This window comes from Quercus lobata, chromosome 2 (genome assembly GCF_001633185.2).
Source record: "Quercus lobata isolate SW786 chromosome 2, ValleyOak3.0 Primary Assembly, whole genome shotgun sequence".
NCBI lineage: Eukaryota > Viridiplantae > Streptophyta > Magnoliopsida > Fagales > Fagaceae > Quercus > Quercus lobata.
Window position 1 is genome coordinate 6,314,797 of NC_044905.1, and position 15,643 is coordinate 6,330,439.

At 32.7% G+C, this 15,643-nt stretch overlaps 1 pseudogene; it reads right to left on the reverse strand.

The window, feature by feature from the left end:
* Positions 1-6,474: 6,474 nt before the first annotated feature.
* Positions 6,475-10,331, reverse strand: LOC115976575 (annotated as a pseudogene).
* Positions 10,332-15,643: the final 5,312 nt, after the last annotated feature.

Consider the following 15,643-nt stretch of genomic DNA (forward strand, 5'->3'; position numbering starts at 1 on the left):
GGTAATCACAAATTCAACAATTCGATCACAAGGTCGAATGTATATGATTTTTACTTTTGCTTTAATTTTCTAAGTACTTCCAAAGTGTAGTGATGGATATTCTTTTCATGTTTGATTTTATAAATAAATCAAAACTTATCTCATTAATGACAATATCTGTACAATTCTGTCTCTGGTTCTCTTGGATTTTGATTTCCATAACTGTAAATCATGATGTATATCCGTGCATGTATGCTACCCCAGAGACTACATGCAAACTATGCAACAACTCTAATTTAATTTATTGGCTCTCTCGTTAAGGAAGGACTGACTGGACTGTAACTTATACTTACCAAAACAAGATATAAGCTTTGTTCATGCATGGAAAAAGAAAACAGTGGGCTAGCTCTTGACCTAGAAACAAATGAGTGCAAACAAAAACCTTCTAATCATGGTACTAGTTAATAAAATCTTACAATTCTGAGTTGTTTTACAGATTTACACATTCGAGATAGTTATATATAATATTCCAAGATAGAGAGAGTTATAAATAGTATATCAGGTCTATTCTCACAAATTGTTAAAAAAGAATTGTTCTATTATTTCTTCCTTTTGATTTCTAAACTTACTGCCCTCACTTTTTCATAAATAGATAACTAGATAACTCAAAATATTTTTAATCTATCCAACACCTCATAATTATGAGTTTATTAACTATTGTCGTAATATTTGACTCTTTGAAGGTTCGAATTGATCCTACTTCCTAGGATACGTACTCAGTCTTTAGGTTAGTTGTTACATTGCTAATTTGGTATGCATAACAAACGATACTTTCTCCTCATTGAAGGAGGCAATAACATGAATCATATATAAATCTAGCACATCTGACAGTAGAATTAATCTAGATTATATGCAATATTATACTTGCATATTTGTTATTAGGTGAAACTAATTACAATAAGTTCTAATTAATTCAACTAATAAAGTATTTGATGGTGAAACTTTTTTTTTTTTTTTGGTTTTTTGAGAAAGATCTTATGGTGAAACTAATTATTCATATTTGTTATTGTAGGAGCCCAAAAACGTAAAGTCCACTTAGAATAGTGGAGTCAGATTCTTTGGACCCAGTACAATTAATTTTTTAGAGCATGGGCTTGCAAGGTTAACTTTGACACATGGTTATGGTCCAGTTAGAGGGCTAATATAATTAGAATTTTAAAGATAACAAAAGAGATACAATGATGAAGGAACAACAATCCCTGGGGTCTGGCCGGCCGAGAATGTACTAATCAAAAAAAAAAAAAAAAAGCTTAAGAGTTTTATACAAAGTCCTGTTCTTCAGTTTATATTTCTCTCGGTTTAGTATTTTTCTCTCATCCCCCATTTTTGGTGGTATTCCTCTTCTTTATATAGGTCTTGGGATTGCATCCTAGCCCTTCACTTGTACAGCTAGGGTTTTTCCTTTGGATGCTTGTCCCATCAGAGTTGTGCTGGAGGTGGTAAACTGTGCTACAAGCTGTAAGTTCACTGTTCAGGGGTCACTCCTTTATTAATATGGCCATCTGAGTTGTTATAATGTATTAAATGCAAAAGTGATAGTTACTTTATTAAGATATTTTCTTTCTTCTTTGTTTCCTTGTCTCTTCCTCTCTTGGTTTCTTGTCTCATAGTGTTGTGGGCCCGCCTGGGAATTCCGGAGGGATGTTTGCTCCTCAGACTCCTCAGAGGATTGGCTTCTTTATATTTTCTTCCTCAGGCTCCAGTCCTTGGGTCGAGCCAAGATCTAACGTGTGTGTGGCTCCTTTTTTCCTCCTTGGGCTAGGCCCACAGTTTCTAACTTGTACTCGATTACTTCACTCCTACAGTTATAGTTATATCATGTAACAATCACTAACAAGTTAACCACCGTGTGTGTGGCTCCTTTTTTCCTCCTCGGGCTAGGGTCACAGTTTCTAACTCGTACTCGATTCCTTCACTCCTACAGTTATAGTTATATCATGTAACAGTCACTAATAGGTTAACCACCGTGCACCTTTGGTGCAATGGTTAGTACTCTATAAGTATAAGTACTTGTGGAATGAGAGGTTAAGGGTTGGGGTTCAAGTTTCTAAGAATGAGTTTTACACACATATAAACTAAAATTAAGTTACAGTAGAATTTTTATCTTTGTTAAAAAAGAAAAAAAGTTAAACTTGGATAATTGGGTGTATCTAATACAAAATTCTATCTATTCTAGCTTTTCTTTTTTATTTGTTAATCTTTGTTATATCAATTCTATGGTTAATGGTGAAGACATAATTTTTTTTTTCCAAGAGGACCAATAAAATATATATATATATATATATATATATAATACAATAAAAAAATTGCAAGAGAGAGGAGGGGATTTTTTTTATTATTATTTATTTATAAAAATCCAGGGACCATGCCACACCTCCCTATGCCAGTGTCTACACTCTACAAAATGGGGTAAGTGAGTTGTTAGGGGTACCTGCGTTGTTATCCTGGTTAAGCATATCATACTATATTATATTATATTATATATATATATATATATATATATATATCATGATAAAAGTTTATAAAAGTCAAAGTTGTGCCAAATGGTTGCCATGTTTAATTGCCAAAAGATTATGCCAAATTGAAGCAATTTTTTTTTTTAATATAAAAAAATAGAAACAATATCTACTGTTTTCTTAATTCTACAGATAGACACAAACCAGGGATAGACCCGGGGGGCCTAAGGGGCCCGGACCCCCAGCCTAAAGAAAAAAAAAAGAAAATAAATTTTGGGCCCCCAGCTCAAAGAAAAAAAAAAATTATTGGTTATATTTTTTTATTTCTAGAGTTGTGCCTCTCTTTTTCAAAAATTTAGTCCGGCTCCCTTTTAATTAGTATAGCCCAACTAGCAACTATTCAACTCAAAAACTTAACAAAAACAAAATTGCAATATAGAAAATAAAAAATCTTAGTCAACCTAGTATTAGAGTACTAGCATTTGGTGTTCTAAATGCTAAATATTTAGTATTTAGATTTTGAAACACTAAATACCAAAAATACTACTGTACGAAACATTTCAAATGTTATATTAAAGTAGCAAAAGTAATTTTTGATTCTTGAAAATAAATTTATTTTGCAATAGTTGATACTCTTAAGAAACAATATTATTTTGTGTATTTTTGTTGTTATTAGTAGGATATTACATCTTAATGTATTAAAAAACAATTATTTTGTGTATTTATCTTGGTTGATAGTTTGTTAATACGATATGAATACTTTTTTTTTTTTTTTATTACTTCGGCCCCCTAGTTTGAAATCCTAGGTCTGCCCCTAACACAAACGCTTAATTATTGATATCAACCTTTTTTTTTCCCCTCACTAGTTCACTTATTTTTATTAGACAAAGGAATATTTGCCGTAAATGCTTCATTCTTCTTTTCCTGACGTACAACTTGTGTCCTACATTATATGATTGTATCAAACCAATGGATATCTTCACCTTGTTTCACCTTTTGCTATATGGTGTATATCTATCCAGTTTGACTCTAGAACAGGCAAAATATATATATATATATATATAGACAATCATGCTTGACCATCTATAATCTTAAAATATCTAAAAGTATAATCTAAAGGAGCAATGACGGCTCTAAGAATTTTTTTTAAACTAGTTACTAAGAAATTTAAATTATATAAAATTTAATAAAGAGACAACTTGAATATATCAACATCACCAAAAAAACACACACACACACATACAAATACATGAAATATTACAATATTTTTGTACTAGTAAAGAAAAAAAAAAGACTAATAAGAGATAAAGTGGAAATTGAAAATGTTGATATGAGAATAGTAAAGTGACTTTATAATTAGTAACAGCTTACTAATAATTTGGTTCAATGAGCTATTATGGTTTAAGAGATAAAATGGAGATTGAAAATGCTGATATGAGAATAATAAAGTGACTTTATAATTTGTAACAGCTTACTACATAAGATTTATTATGAAAATATTGTGGATGTAGCAATACTATTATTTTTGTTGAATTCAAATTCTTGTGATTCTCATGTCATGTTGTTTAACATTTTTATTAAGGTAGTCAAAATAAGTTAATATAATATGTAATATATTTTTTTGTAAGTATATATATACATTTTTTTCAAGTCAGAGTGGTCACTGAACAGATTAATTTAAACTAATTTTTTTTTTCTAAGTATTAAAAAAAAAAAAAAAATTGCAAGTGAGGGTGGTCTTGTGATCACTCTCAGTCCCCCACATACAAGTGAAGCTGCCATTGTAAAGAAGTACACTATACATACCAACCTCCATTTGAAGTGCAAAATTTTCCAACAGCCAAAATGGGCATTTTTCCCTATCGCCCAAAAGATGTAGCAAAATGCTCCTGTTCTGAAATTATCTAGCAAAATGCTATTGTTTTAAAACTCGATTTTTAGAAAATTGAGTTATTTGGAAAAATTCACATGGAACTCGAGTTCCATAATTTTTTTTTTTTTTTTTTAAAGTTTGATTGCCTATAACTTGATTTTCTAAAAATCGAGTTTCAATGTAAAACTCGATTTATAGAAAATCGAGTGTCAAAACAGGGGTATTTTCCTAGATAATTTCAGAACATGAACATTTTGCTACATCTTTTGGGCAAAAGGGGCAAAAGTCCATTTTTGCCATTTTTCGACTCTGCTTTTAGCGAGAAAACATAATTAAAGTTGGCAACGGCTAAATCTCTCTCAAAGTCACTTTATTTAAAATAAAAAATCCAAATTTATGATTAATTAGTATTTAACTTTTTATAAGACTATTGATTTGCAATTACGCATGCTTACTATCAAACAAATAGAATTTCCTCAACCAAAAAATAAATAAATAAAATCACAAAATAGAAATGCCACAACTATCATAACATACGCACGGTCATTTTTTGTTGGGATAAAGTGTTGAAGACAAGCAAATTAAATGACACCGTGCATTTAAAACAAAGTGTTAGCTCAACAAAGCAAAACGCACAGTTTCATTAAAGGAAGCTTCAAACGCACCGTTTTGTTTAAATGAAGCAACGGTCATTCATTACTAGCAAGCCGGTGTTGTATTGCTCAGTTATAAATTAGTTGCAGAAGGCAGGAATGTTTAGTTACTCTAATCCAACTGTTCATCTCAACCAATTCCACCTTTCACGGATTAATTCCATATTTTCAGTAATTATAATTGTAGGGGCAAAGGCCCACAGGCCCAAAAGTCATACAATGGGCCTTAGGCCCCATACGGGATGATCAACCTTGTCCGAGGAGATGACGTGGATACCAAAAGAGGTCCCAGTCTAGTTCTCGTAGGCCTAAAGTCACGCAAAAGGCGGTCCGAGGAGAAATGTCTGCTCGGACGTAACAAATATGGTTCAAACATACACTCTACCTGTTAGAAGGACCGATCCCAACGGGCATTAGTAACAAGGAAGCGTAGGGTGTCCAAGGAGAGGTTGCCGCATTAAATATATTGCAGCTACTTTTCTGGCCACATTAATGTGGAGAGGACCTGTGAACAGTGCTGCCTTAGCTACCACAACTCACAGAAAGATAGGGGGGGATGTCCGATGGGACAGACACTCAAGTGAGGGTCCAGATGATCAACAAGCGTAAGACCCTGATGACTTCAAGAAAACCATATAAGAAAGGGGAGTCCCCATGAAGAGGGGAGAGAAAAAAAAGAAAACTAAAACAGAAGAACAGTGAAAGAACCATAATCTTTGAACAAGGATCTGTGTCCGCTCCTCACGCCTCCTCGGACTAAGAATCTATGGACATGAAGGGGCTTTTTCTTACTTTCAATCGTTCTATGGCCCAACTTTAACTCGAATATACTTCGTTTAGGCCTAGTTCTATAGCCCACTCTCTATAAATTTATTGTCTCAGCGCTCTTTGGACCAAAACCCCATACTTGTTGGGCCTGGGTTCTGAATTATGACCCTACAGTAATTATTCTATTAAGATGGTTTTCTTGTATAAATACTGGCATAGTGTTCCTATTGTTAATTAAACGAAGATTAATCAAAATCCTTCTCTCTTTCTCGTATTGATATTGTTCTTTGAGTATTACTTCATATTGAAGAATTATCACAGATTGTATTTTTGTCATAAAGAACCAAAGAGGAATTTAGTTATTTATCTGACAAGTCTTTCATAAGATGTGAACTTTTCTCCAATATTTAAATAGAGTGTACTCTTTGTATGTACGTTGCAAAAAGCTCAAATACTGTTATTTTTTTTTTTTTTTTGAGAATAAAGGATATAAGCTCGAATTTCGCTATTAAAACAAATTCAATCAATGTCTTAGATTAATAATAAAAACAATTATCATAAAATAGACGCCATACATTCAAATCTTATTATCATTATCATAAAATAAATACAAAGCACTCTCAAATAAAAATAGGAGAAGTCGGGGAAGAAAATCATTAGTTGTTTCCTTGCAATAAATTGAACTCTATTTTTTGCTAGTTATGACCTTGTCGATGTCATTGGCAATGGCCATGGCATCCATTGATACTCCAAAGAGTCCTCTCCTTGACAATCCAGCACGATATAAACCCTTCTCTCCTCTCCAATGTTCTGGCATTCTATTCTTTGGCATCCCATCACCATTAAGAGCATACTTACAGTCCTGCAAAATATAATATTACACATTACTATAGGACCGAAAGCCCTTTTATAACACATTACTTAGTTCCCTTCCTTCCCATTTTGATTTTGTTATACCTATTTAAAAAACCCAACTTTCAAAAAGAAAATTATTTAGGGTGTGTTTGGATACTTGAATTTAGATTTGAATTTGAATTTTAAAGTGATGGATTTAAAATGTTTTAATTCCAAATTCATAAATATTTAAGCATGTTATATGGATTTAAAAAATTCTATAGGTTTAGAAGTTATTTCAAATTCAAAGATTTTATAATTTAAAATTCTTGGTGAATTTTACAAAAACACCCTTATGCATTGTTTTTTGGGTCATGTTAACGAGTGCTCTTAGGGTATTGGTTAACAATCTATTTTAGGAAAATTTTAATACAACTTTTATGAAAAATGAAAAAACTATCAAAACATTAGTTGTTTTTTTTTTTTTCCTCATAAAAACTTTCTTTAAATAGATTATTAACCAATACCTTAAGGGCATTCGTTAGAATTTCCATTTTTTTCTTTTACATAAAAAGTGCAAATTTTCAAAACTATCTTAATTTTAACTTTAGTGTAAGAAGAATGTTGTCTTTTTAAATAAAGTTAAGGGTATGTTATGAACTTTGTTTATTAACTTTTCAAAGATCTTCATTTTAGGACTTCCTAAACTGGAATAAACATAGCTTAATTAACAATATGGGACAATATGAGGCAGGGAGTAATAATAATAATAATAACAAAACCTTTAGCCACTTATTAGCTGCGCTTTTATAGCCAGTGGCCAAAACAATGGCATCGAAATTCTTTTCTGTGCCATTTTTGAACTTCACATTATTCTTTTCAATGTTCAAAATCTCCGGGACAACCTGCAGTAAACCACGCAAGGAAATTTTCATATTAGATATCATGTGAACTATTTCTTGCAATGCGGAGAAAACTCAGGCACTTAATTTCTTGATTAAATAAAAATAGTAGTAATAAATTTCATTTATTTATTTTGCTTGTGAACGTGTTCCGCAAATGTTAAAAAGATGTCGGGCAAAAAAACATTTCTTATTCTTATATTTTGACTTTTTTATTTTTATTTTTTAGAATCACCTTATTTTTTTCTTCTTTTTTTTTTTTTAAGAAGAAAAACTTATTTTTAACTTCACAATTTTTATTTTAGTTTTTATATTTTTTAAGTTACTATTATTTTGGTCCCTAACATATTCTCATATTCAAAAAACATTATTTTTAAACTAGCAGTGCAATTCATTAGCCACATATGAATTATTATTCGTAAGTGAAATAAGGATCAAGATCAAAATGATAGCAAGTTTAATAATATAACGACAAAAACAAAATATATGGAAAATATTGCCAAAATATATATAGGATCAGAAAATGTGTTTTGCCTTAATTTAAAACATAATTTTAATTATGAGAAGTTACCTCTATCTCTCCGGACAAAATGGGCTTCTGCCCTTTTCCACAAAACTAATTAGCCTTTTGCCCTTCTTCCCAAACTAAATAGGGAAATGCCCCTCTTTTGAAACTCGACTTTTTCAAAATCGAGTTAAACCCTATAGTGACGTTTTTAAAGACCTATAGTGACGTTTTTAAGGACCTATAGTGGCGTTTCGTAACTTGATATCCATAAAATCGAGTTATAGGCAATTTTATTGCCTATCACTCGATTTTGTGAATATCAAGTTATAAAACGTCACTATAGGTTCTTCAAACGTCACTATAGGTCCTTAAAAACGTCACTATAGGGCTTTAGATTTTTTTTTTTTTTTAAACTCGATTTTGAGAAAGTCGAGTTTCAAAAGAGGGGCATTTTCCTATTTAGTTTGGGAAGAAGGGCAAAAGGCTAATTAGTTTTGTGGAAAAGGGCAAAAGCCCATTTTGTCCCTATCTCTCCATTTTGAATCTTTCCTATGGTTCCAACATCGATAACCGGAGATCGTCCTGTTACATTTTTATGAGCGAATGGACCTCTCGATGGTTTATAAATTCCATACTTAGTCAGATCACCATATTTGAATCTTGCAAGCATTGTGATTAGAGTATCCACCATGTAAACTGGGAGATAATTCAACAATGACATTCCCCGATGCACCAATTCTTTGGTCAACACATGAAACTACAATCAAACACATTAGTATATAGTGAGTTAACTATTAAAAAATTATTATAGGAAGAAGTATATATGGCTTTAAACATGTTTGGAACTATATTGCTCCAACCTAGATTTGGCGATTAAAGATATCATTTATATGTAATTTTAGTTACATGATTTTTTTAATAAGTTATATGAATTATTTAAATAAGACACATAAATAGTTTTATAAACAACTACACAATAGATTAGAAAATATAACTCCAAACATATTTGGAACTAAACATTTTCAAAAATTATATATATTAGATTTTTATGATGTCAACCGAATCGAATTCTACAAATTCCATGTGCCAACTGTTGAGAAAAAAATAATGGATTGTTTATTATTATTATTATTATTATTATTATTATCATCAGGTTCAAGTATATATATATAATAAAAATTAAAGGATTCCTAACTTTTAACCATGAAATCCAAATTTATAATTTCTTCTAAAAAGAAAAAAAAAATCTATATCTCTATTTTTTTTAAAATAAAAAAATAATGTTTTTATAAAAAAAATATTTACTTATATATTTCTAGGATGTCTCCTCAATATTATTTGGTTCATTGAGGTATTATTCTTTAAGAGTAATTAGAGGTCTCATAAAAAATAAAAAATAAAAAATAAAAAGAATATTTAGAGGAAGAATGAAGTGCATTAATAATTTATAAACTTTTCTATTTTTTTATGAAATACATTAAGTATATTATAAACTCTTATACAAATACGTACAACTTTTTGTATTCCATTAATCACAACTTGTCATGTGTTTATTTATTTTTTTCATTTTAAACTTTGATTATTTTATAAGAAAAATTAAACAAATATATAACAAGTTGTGATTGGTGGAGAAATAGAAAACATGTATACAAATTATAATATGTACACAATAAGAAGAGAGAATCTTACTAGACTTCTAATAACAATTGAAGTGCGAGCTCCATGGTCTTAGAGGTCATAGGCAATCTCCATTCCAGAATTACCACATCCAATTACCAAAACATCCTTAGATTTATATCTCGAACCTGATTTGTAATGGTTGGAATGGAGAATCTCACCTGGAAAACTTGACAACCCTTTAATATCAGGAATATAACCCTCATTATTCTCGCCACTAGCAACCACTAAGAACTCGGCATGGTAAACTTCCACATTTCCTTCTAATGTGTTCTTAGCTTCAATTCTCCATTTCTTTCCAGCTTCAACCAAAGAAGCCGATTCGACAATACGATGGTAGAGAGGATTTATATTAAACTGTGAGACATAATCATCCACATATTTAAGAAAAAAATCTTTGGGCATGAACGTAGGTGCATCAGGAGGGAGAGGCTTATGTGGCAAGAAACAAAATTCTTTTGCTAGATGGAGACCTAATCGATCATAGGTTCTTTTCTTCCAAAGAGAAGCATAACAATCTTCTCTTTCAAGGACCAAATGCGGGATCGAGTGGCGAGTTAAGCATGCTGAAGTTGCAAGACCAGAAGGCCCAGCTCCTACGATCAATACTTTTGTTTCCATGGTAATCACAAATTCAACAATTCGATCACAAGGTCAAATGTATATGATTTTTACTTTTGCTTTAATTTTGTAAGTACTTCCAAAGTGTAGTGATGGATATTCTTTTCATGTTTGATTTTATAAATAAATCAAAACTTATCTCATTAATGACAATATCTGTACAATTCTGTCTCTGATTCTCTTGGATTTTGCTTTAAAAAAGAAGAAGATTCTCTTGGATTTTGATTTCCATAACTGTAAATCATGGGACTTAGCTTTTGTCCAGTGGCCACTGGACACATTGGATACGCGACATATGTCCAAGACTGGACATGTGTCGCGTATCCAACGTGTCCAGTGGCACTGGCCTATGGACAGAAACCTTACCCTAAATCATCATGTATATCCGTGCATGTATGCTACCCCAGAGACTACGTACATGCAAACTATGCAACAACTCTAATTTAATTTATTGGCTCTCTCATTAAGGAAGGACTGACTGGACTTTAACTTAAACTTACCAAAACAAGATATAAGCTTTGTTCATACATATATGGAAAAAGAAAACAGTGGGCTAGCTCTTGAGCTAGAAAGAAATGAGTGCAAACAAAAACCTTCTAATCATGGTACTAGTTAATAAAATCGTGCTTCTCAGTTGTTTGACAGATTACACATTCGAGATAGTTATTTATAATATTCCAAAATAGAGAGAGAGAGTTATAAAATATATAGTATAACAGGTCTATTCTCACAATTTGTAAAAAAATAATTGTTCTATTATTTCTTCATTTTGATTTCTAAACTTACTGCATTCACTTTTTCATAAATAGATAACTAGCTAACTCAAAATATTTTTAATCAGACTCAAACACCTCATAATTATGAGTTTATTAACTAGTGTCGTAATTTGACTCTTTGAAGGTTTCGAATTGATCCTACTTCCTAGGATACTCAGTCTTTAGGTTAGTTGTTACATTGCTAATTTGGTATGCATAACAAACGATACTTTCTCCTCGTTGAAGGAGGCAATAACATGAATCATATACAAATCTAGCACATCTGACAGTAGAATTAATCTAGATTATATGCAATATTTCTATGTATATAGTTGCATATTCGTTATTAGGTGAAATTAATTACAATGAGTTTCAGTTAGCTCAACTAATAAAGTATTTGATGGTAAAACTAAGGGGATGTTTGGATTTATTGTTTCCATTGCTCATAACTCGTTTCCTTCACCCATAACTTAAAAATGGTGGGACCCATGGTTGAGAAGGTTTTTTTTTTATTTTTTTATTTTTTTATTTTTTTATTTTTTTTTCTGTCACTCAATTTTTTGATTTTTGAGTGATGAGTTATAGAAACTGAAAACACATTTTAGGTGTTTTCAATTTCCAAAACTCAGTTTTCAATGACATTTTGGTAATTAAACACACACTGAGGGACTCACTAGTCAGAGGTCAACCGCAACTTTTGACCTTTTTTTTTCTCACTGGTTCGGTGAGTTTAGGTCTTTTTCTTCTTCTTTTTTTCTTTTTCCTTTCACATTAATCTTCTTCTTCTTCTTCTTCTTCTTTTTTCGTTTCCCTTTCACGTTGGGTTTGGTCTGGTCTTCTTCATCTTCCTTTTTTTTTTCTTCTTCTTTTCTTTCCTTTTCACACGGCTTCATATCCAAAACCAACATCATACCTTCATCCGAAAATGCAACATCAACCTTCAATTTAACATTAAAATCCATAATCCCCTTAAGGAAATCCAAAATTCAAAATCCATAGAAGTGAAAATGAAATCTAGAACAAAATTAAAAAACCCAAATTTCTCAATCATAAAAAAAATAAAATAAAACAAGCAAACTCAAATCTGCAAACCCAGATTTCCAGAACAAACTCATCGCACCAACAAACCCATCTGCACGAACAAACCCATCTGCAAACTCAAAAACAAACTCAAATCTGCAAATCTAGGACCCACACATTGAGGTCGCCTCATGTTTTCTGGGAACAACTATGCAATTTTGTGGGTCGGTGATGGCAAGCCTGGACTATGGATGAATTCTATTTCAAAGATGGGAGCCATATACAGCTTGATAATGAGAGAGGAAGAGATTTTGAAGGAAGCTCAAGAAATGGCTTGTGGTTGAAACATATAGGGATGAAGAAGGTATTGAGCTTGTGGTACCACCTGTTTTTGAAAACTGTATAAAGGTTTTAGATGTAGGGGAGCAAGTAGGCAGAGAAAGATGAGACTAAGAAAAAAAAAACCCTAATTATTCATAATAGTTATAATTATATTATGTAACAGTCACTAATAGGTTAACCATTGCACATCCTTGGTGCGATAATCACTTACTTATGAGGTGTGGAGGGGGGCAAGAGCTGGGGTTCAAGTCTTTAAGAGGGAGCTTTACACACATATAAACTTAAATTAGATTAGAGTAGAATTTCTATTTTTTATTAAAAAAAAAAAGTTGAACTTGGGTAATTGGGTGTATCTAATAACAAGTTCTATTTATTCTAGCATTTCTTTTTTATTTTTTATTTGTTAATCTTTGTTATATCAATTCTATGGTTAATGATGAAGACATAATTCTTTTCCAAGAGGACCAATAATATATATATATATATATATAATACAATATAAAAATTGCAAGAGAGATGAGAGGACTTTTTTATTTTTAAATCTAGAGGCCATGCCACTCCTCCCTACGCTGGTGTCTACACTCTACAGGATGGGGTAGGTGGGTTGTTAGCAAAGACGGATCCTTAAGCTAGTAGGCCAGGAAAAAAAAATCAGGCATCCGTATAGTATTAAAAAAATTATAAATACACAAAATCATTGTTTCTAAATACATTAAGATGCAATCATTCACCAATAAAGACAAAAATAAAAACAAAATAATGTTTTTTCAAATACTAGGTGTGGTGGGCCTTTTTGTGGTTAAAGTGGTAAGGGCTGTCTCCTGTGATATTGGACTCGAGTGTTTTGGGTAAGGGAGTTGAGACCAGTCCAACTGCAATTTAACTTGGTCCGGCTTGTGCACAAACCATGCCTCGTCTGCCAGGTGCATGCTTACGGCGGGTAGAACTGTTTTAAATGAGTTACAACAGGCAAATATGATAATAACAATAAAATCAAATACTTTGAGATCTTTATTAAGGTGAACAAATAAACCTTACTTAAGAAAAGATAACCACAGTTTTAACAACAACTATTTTATAAGAAAAGTAAAGGGGAACAAGTAGATAGTATGTGAGTTGATTGAGAAAGTAAATAAATTAAATCAAGTCTGATCCGCAAGACCAAAACCAGAGAGGGAAGAACACCTCTTCTCAAAGTGAATAATCTCTCAAGGAGATCCCGCTATGGAAATTAATCACTTTGAGGGAAGTGGACCTGAATGGTTGGTACACAAAACACTTTTCGTTTCTAGCAGAGAGCAAGATTTTGAGAGGGAGAGAGGGAATTAACTTATTGGTGCATGCCTGCTGTTCTAACTCTCTATCTTTTTCTTTCCTTTTTCTAATATTCCCCTTTTTCTTATTTTTCTTTCTTTCTTAAGCCCTGTTTTCTATTTCCTGACTTTCAAGTTTTTAATAAAGTGGTGCTTATCGTTGTTGTTGTCCCCCTTTCCTATACACGGCAAGGGCCTCTTTATAGTACTTGTCGTGACTGAATTTTATTATTTTAGCCTTTAACTATCTTTATCTGGTCTGGGTGTACCTACCGACCACCACTGGTCTGTCTTCCCCATCGCAAGACAAAAGAAAGCTATTTTGTTTGTTTGTCTGCCGTGGCACCCTTTTCCTGCTACGATGTGGGTGCTTTTTCTCTCCCTATCCCTCATGGCATGCACTTAGTGGTTCTAACTCAGTTTTGCCCTTTTGAGTGGTATATCATCCCAACAGGACACTTCCCCCAAAAGAGTTCTGGTAGGAATTTCAAAATAGGTTTTCCCCTCTCCCCACCGCCAAACCATGCCCTCTTACCTCTGACCCATGACCTCACCGTGTCCTGTATTAGCTGGGTACAGGCTGGTGAGGTCTAGGCCTTGCGCGTGCCTCTTTTCCATGTATGTCCAAAATCTGCCTGCTGCTCATGCGTCTGTCTAGTTGGTCTGCACAGTTTGCTGTCCGTTCTTTACCATTTTCTGGTTTTCCTTTCCTTTATGGGTTGTCCTATTCGGGGTTGGACCTTGCTTGATGGTGGGCTTTGATTTTTCTTCAGCCCACCCTTCTTTCTGCTACTATCTCCTGCCATACCAATCTATCATTCCTGCTGCGAAATTGTTTTGTTTCAATCTGGCTGGACCTCTTTGGATCTGCCGTTTATTCTTCCCCTAATGACCCAACAAGGCCATTGGTTCTTGTGTTATACCACTAGTGAGCTCCTGTGTCCCATTTGTTTTCCCTTAGGCGTCCCAGGCCCGTTTGCTTTCCTTGGGCTTCCTCGACCCTTTTCCTAACTTCGCATAATCATGGGTTTTTACCGAATTTTTTGGGCTTCCCCAACCCAATCACATTATTCCTCATCCTTGGGATTCATAGGCTTGCTATCAACTCCTTACTTTCTTTGCTTTCATTACTTTGGGCTTGCCGCGGTTCATTCTCACTTTTCCACATCATACATTGCCCATGATTTGCTTTTTCTCTCTTTCCGGGCTTTTTTAAGCCCATTTACCTCTTCAAGACCCATTTATTTATCTCATGGGCCCGTGATCCATTACTCCTACCACTTGGGCTTAATGGATTTTCTATCCATTTGCCAACTCCTTTCTACCCGTGTTGCTAGGCTTCTCCCTTCCACTTGAGCTTCCGAAATGGCCATCAACACTAGGCTAGCTAGGGTTTTTTTTTTGGAAGTTAGAGCATTCATAGTGATGATACTAAACATTTTAGCTTTTAGCACCTCAAAAAACTACTTTATCTATTTTACCACCTCACTTTACGATACATCTAATATCAAATGTTCTATTTTTTCTTTATCATTTCATTTAAAATAATATTAAAAACTCATTAAAATAATAAAGGAATAGAGAGAATTTGAGTTTTTTTAATTGAAGAGATATAATCTTAATAAAATATTGTATTTTATTTTTAACAACTTGTTACAGTTGTGAGAGACCGCACCCCCGGCCCACTTTTATAGGATGTTGAGCCAAACCCACGTGAATGGGTGGATTCATGTTATTGTCTCTTAAAATGGATGTTCAACTAGTTATATTTTCCCTTTTAGATTAAAGGTTTTACAATAGAATCGCTACTTATTTAATTATTGGAAAAATAAAAAAACGATAATTGAAAAATTCTTTATTTTATTAATTTGAAATTGAATTT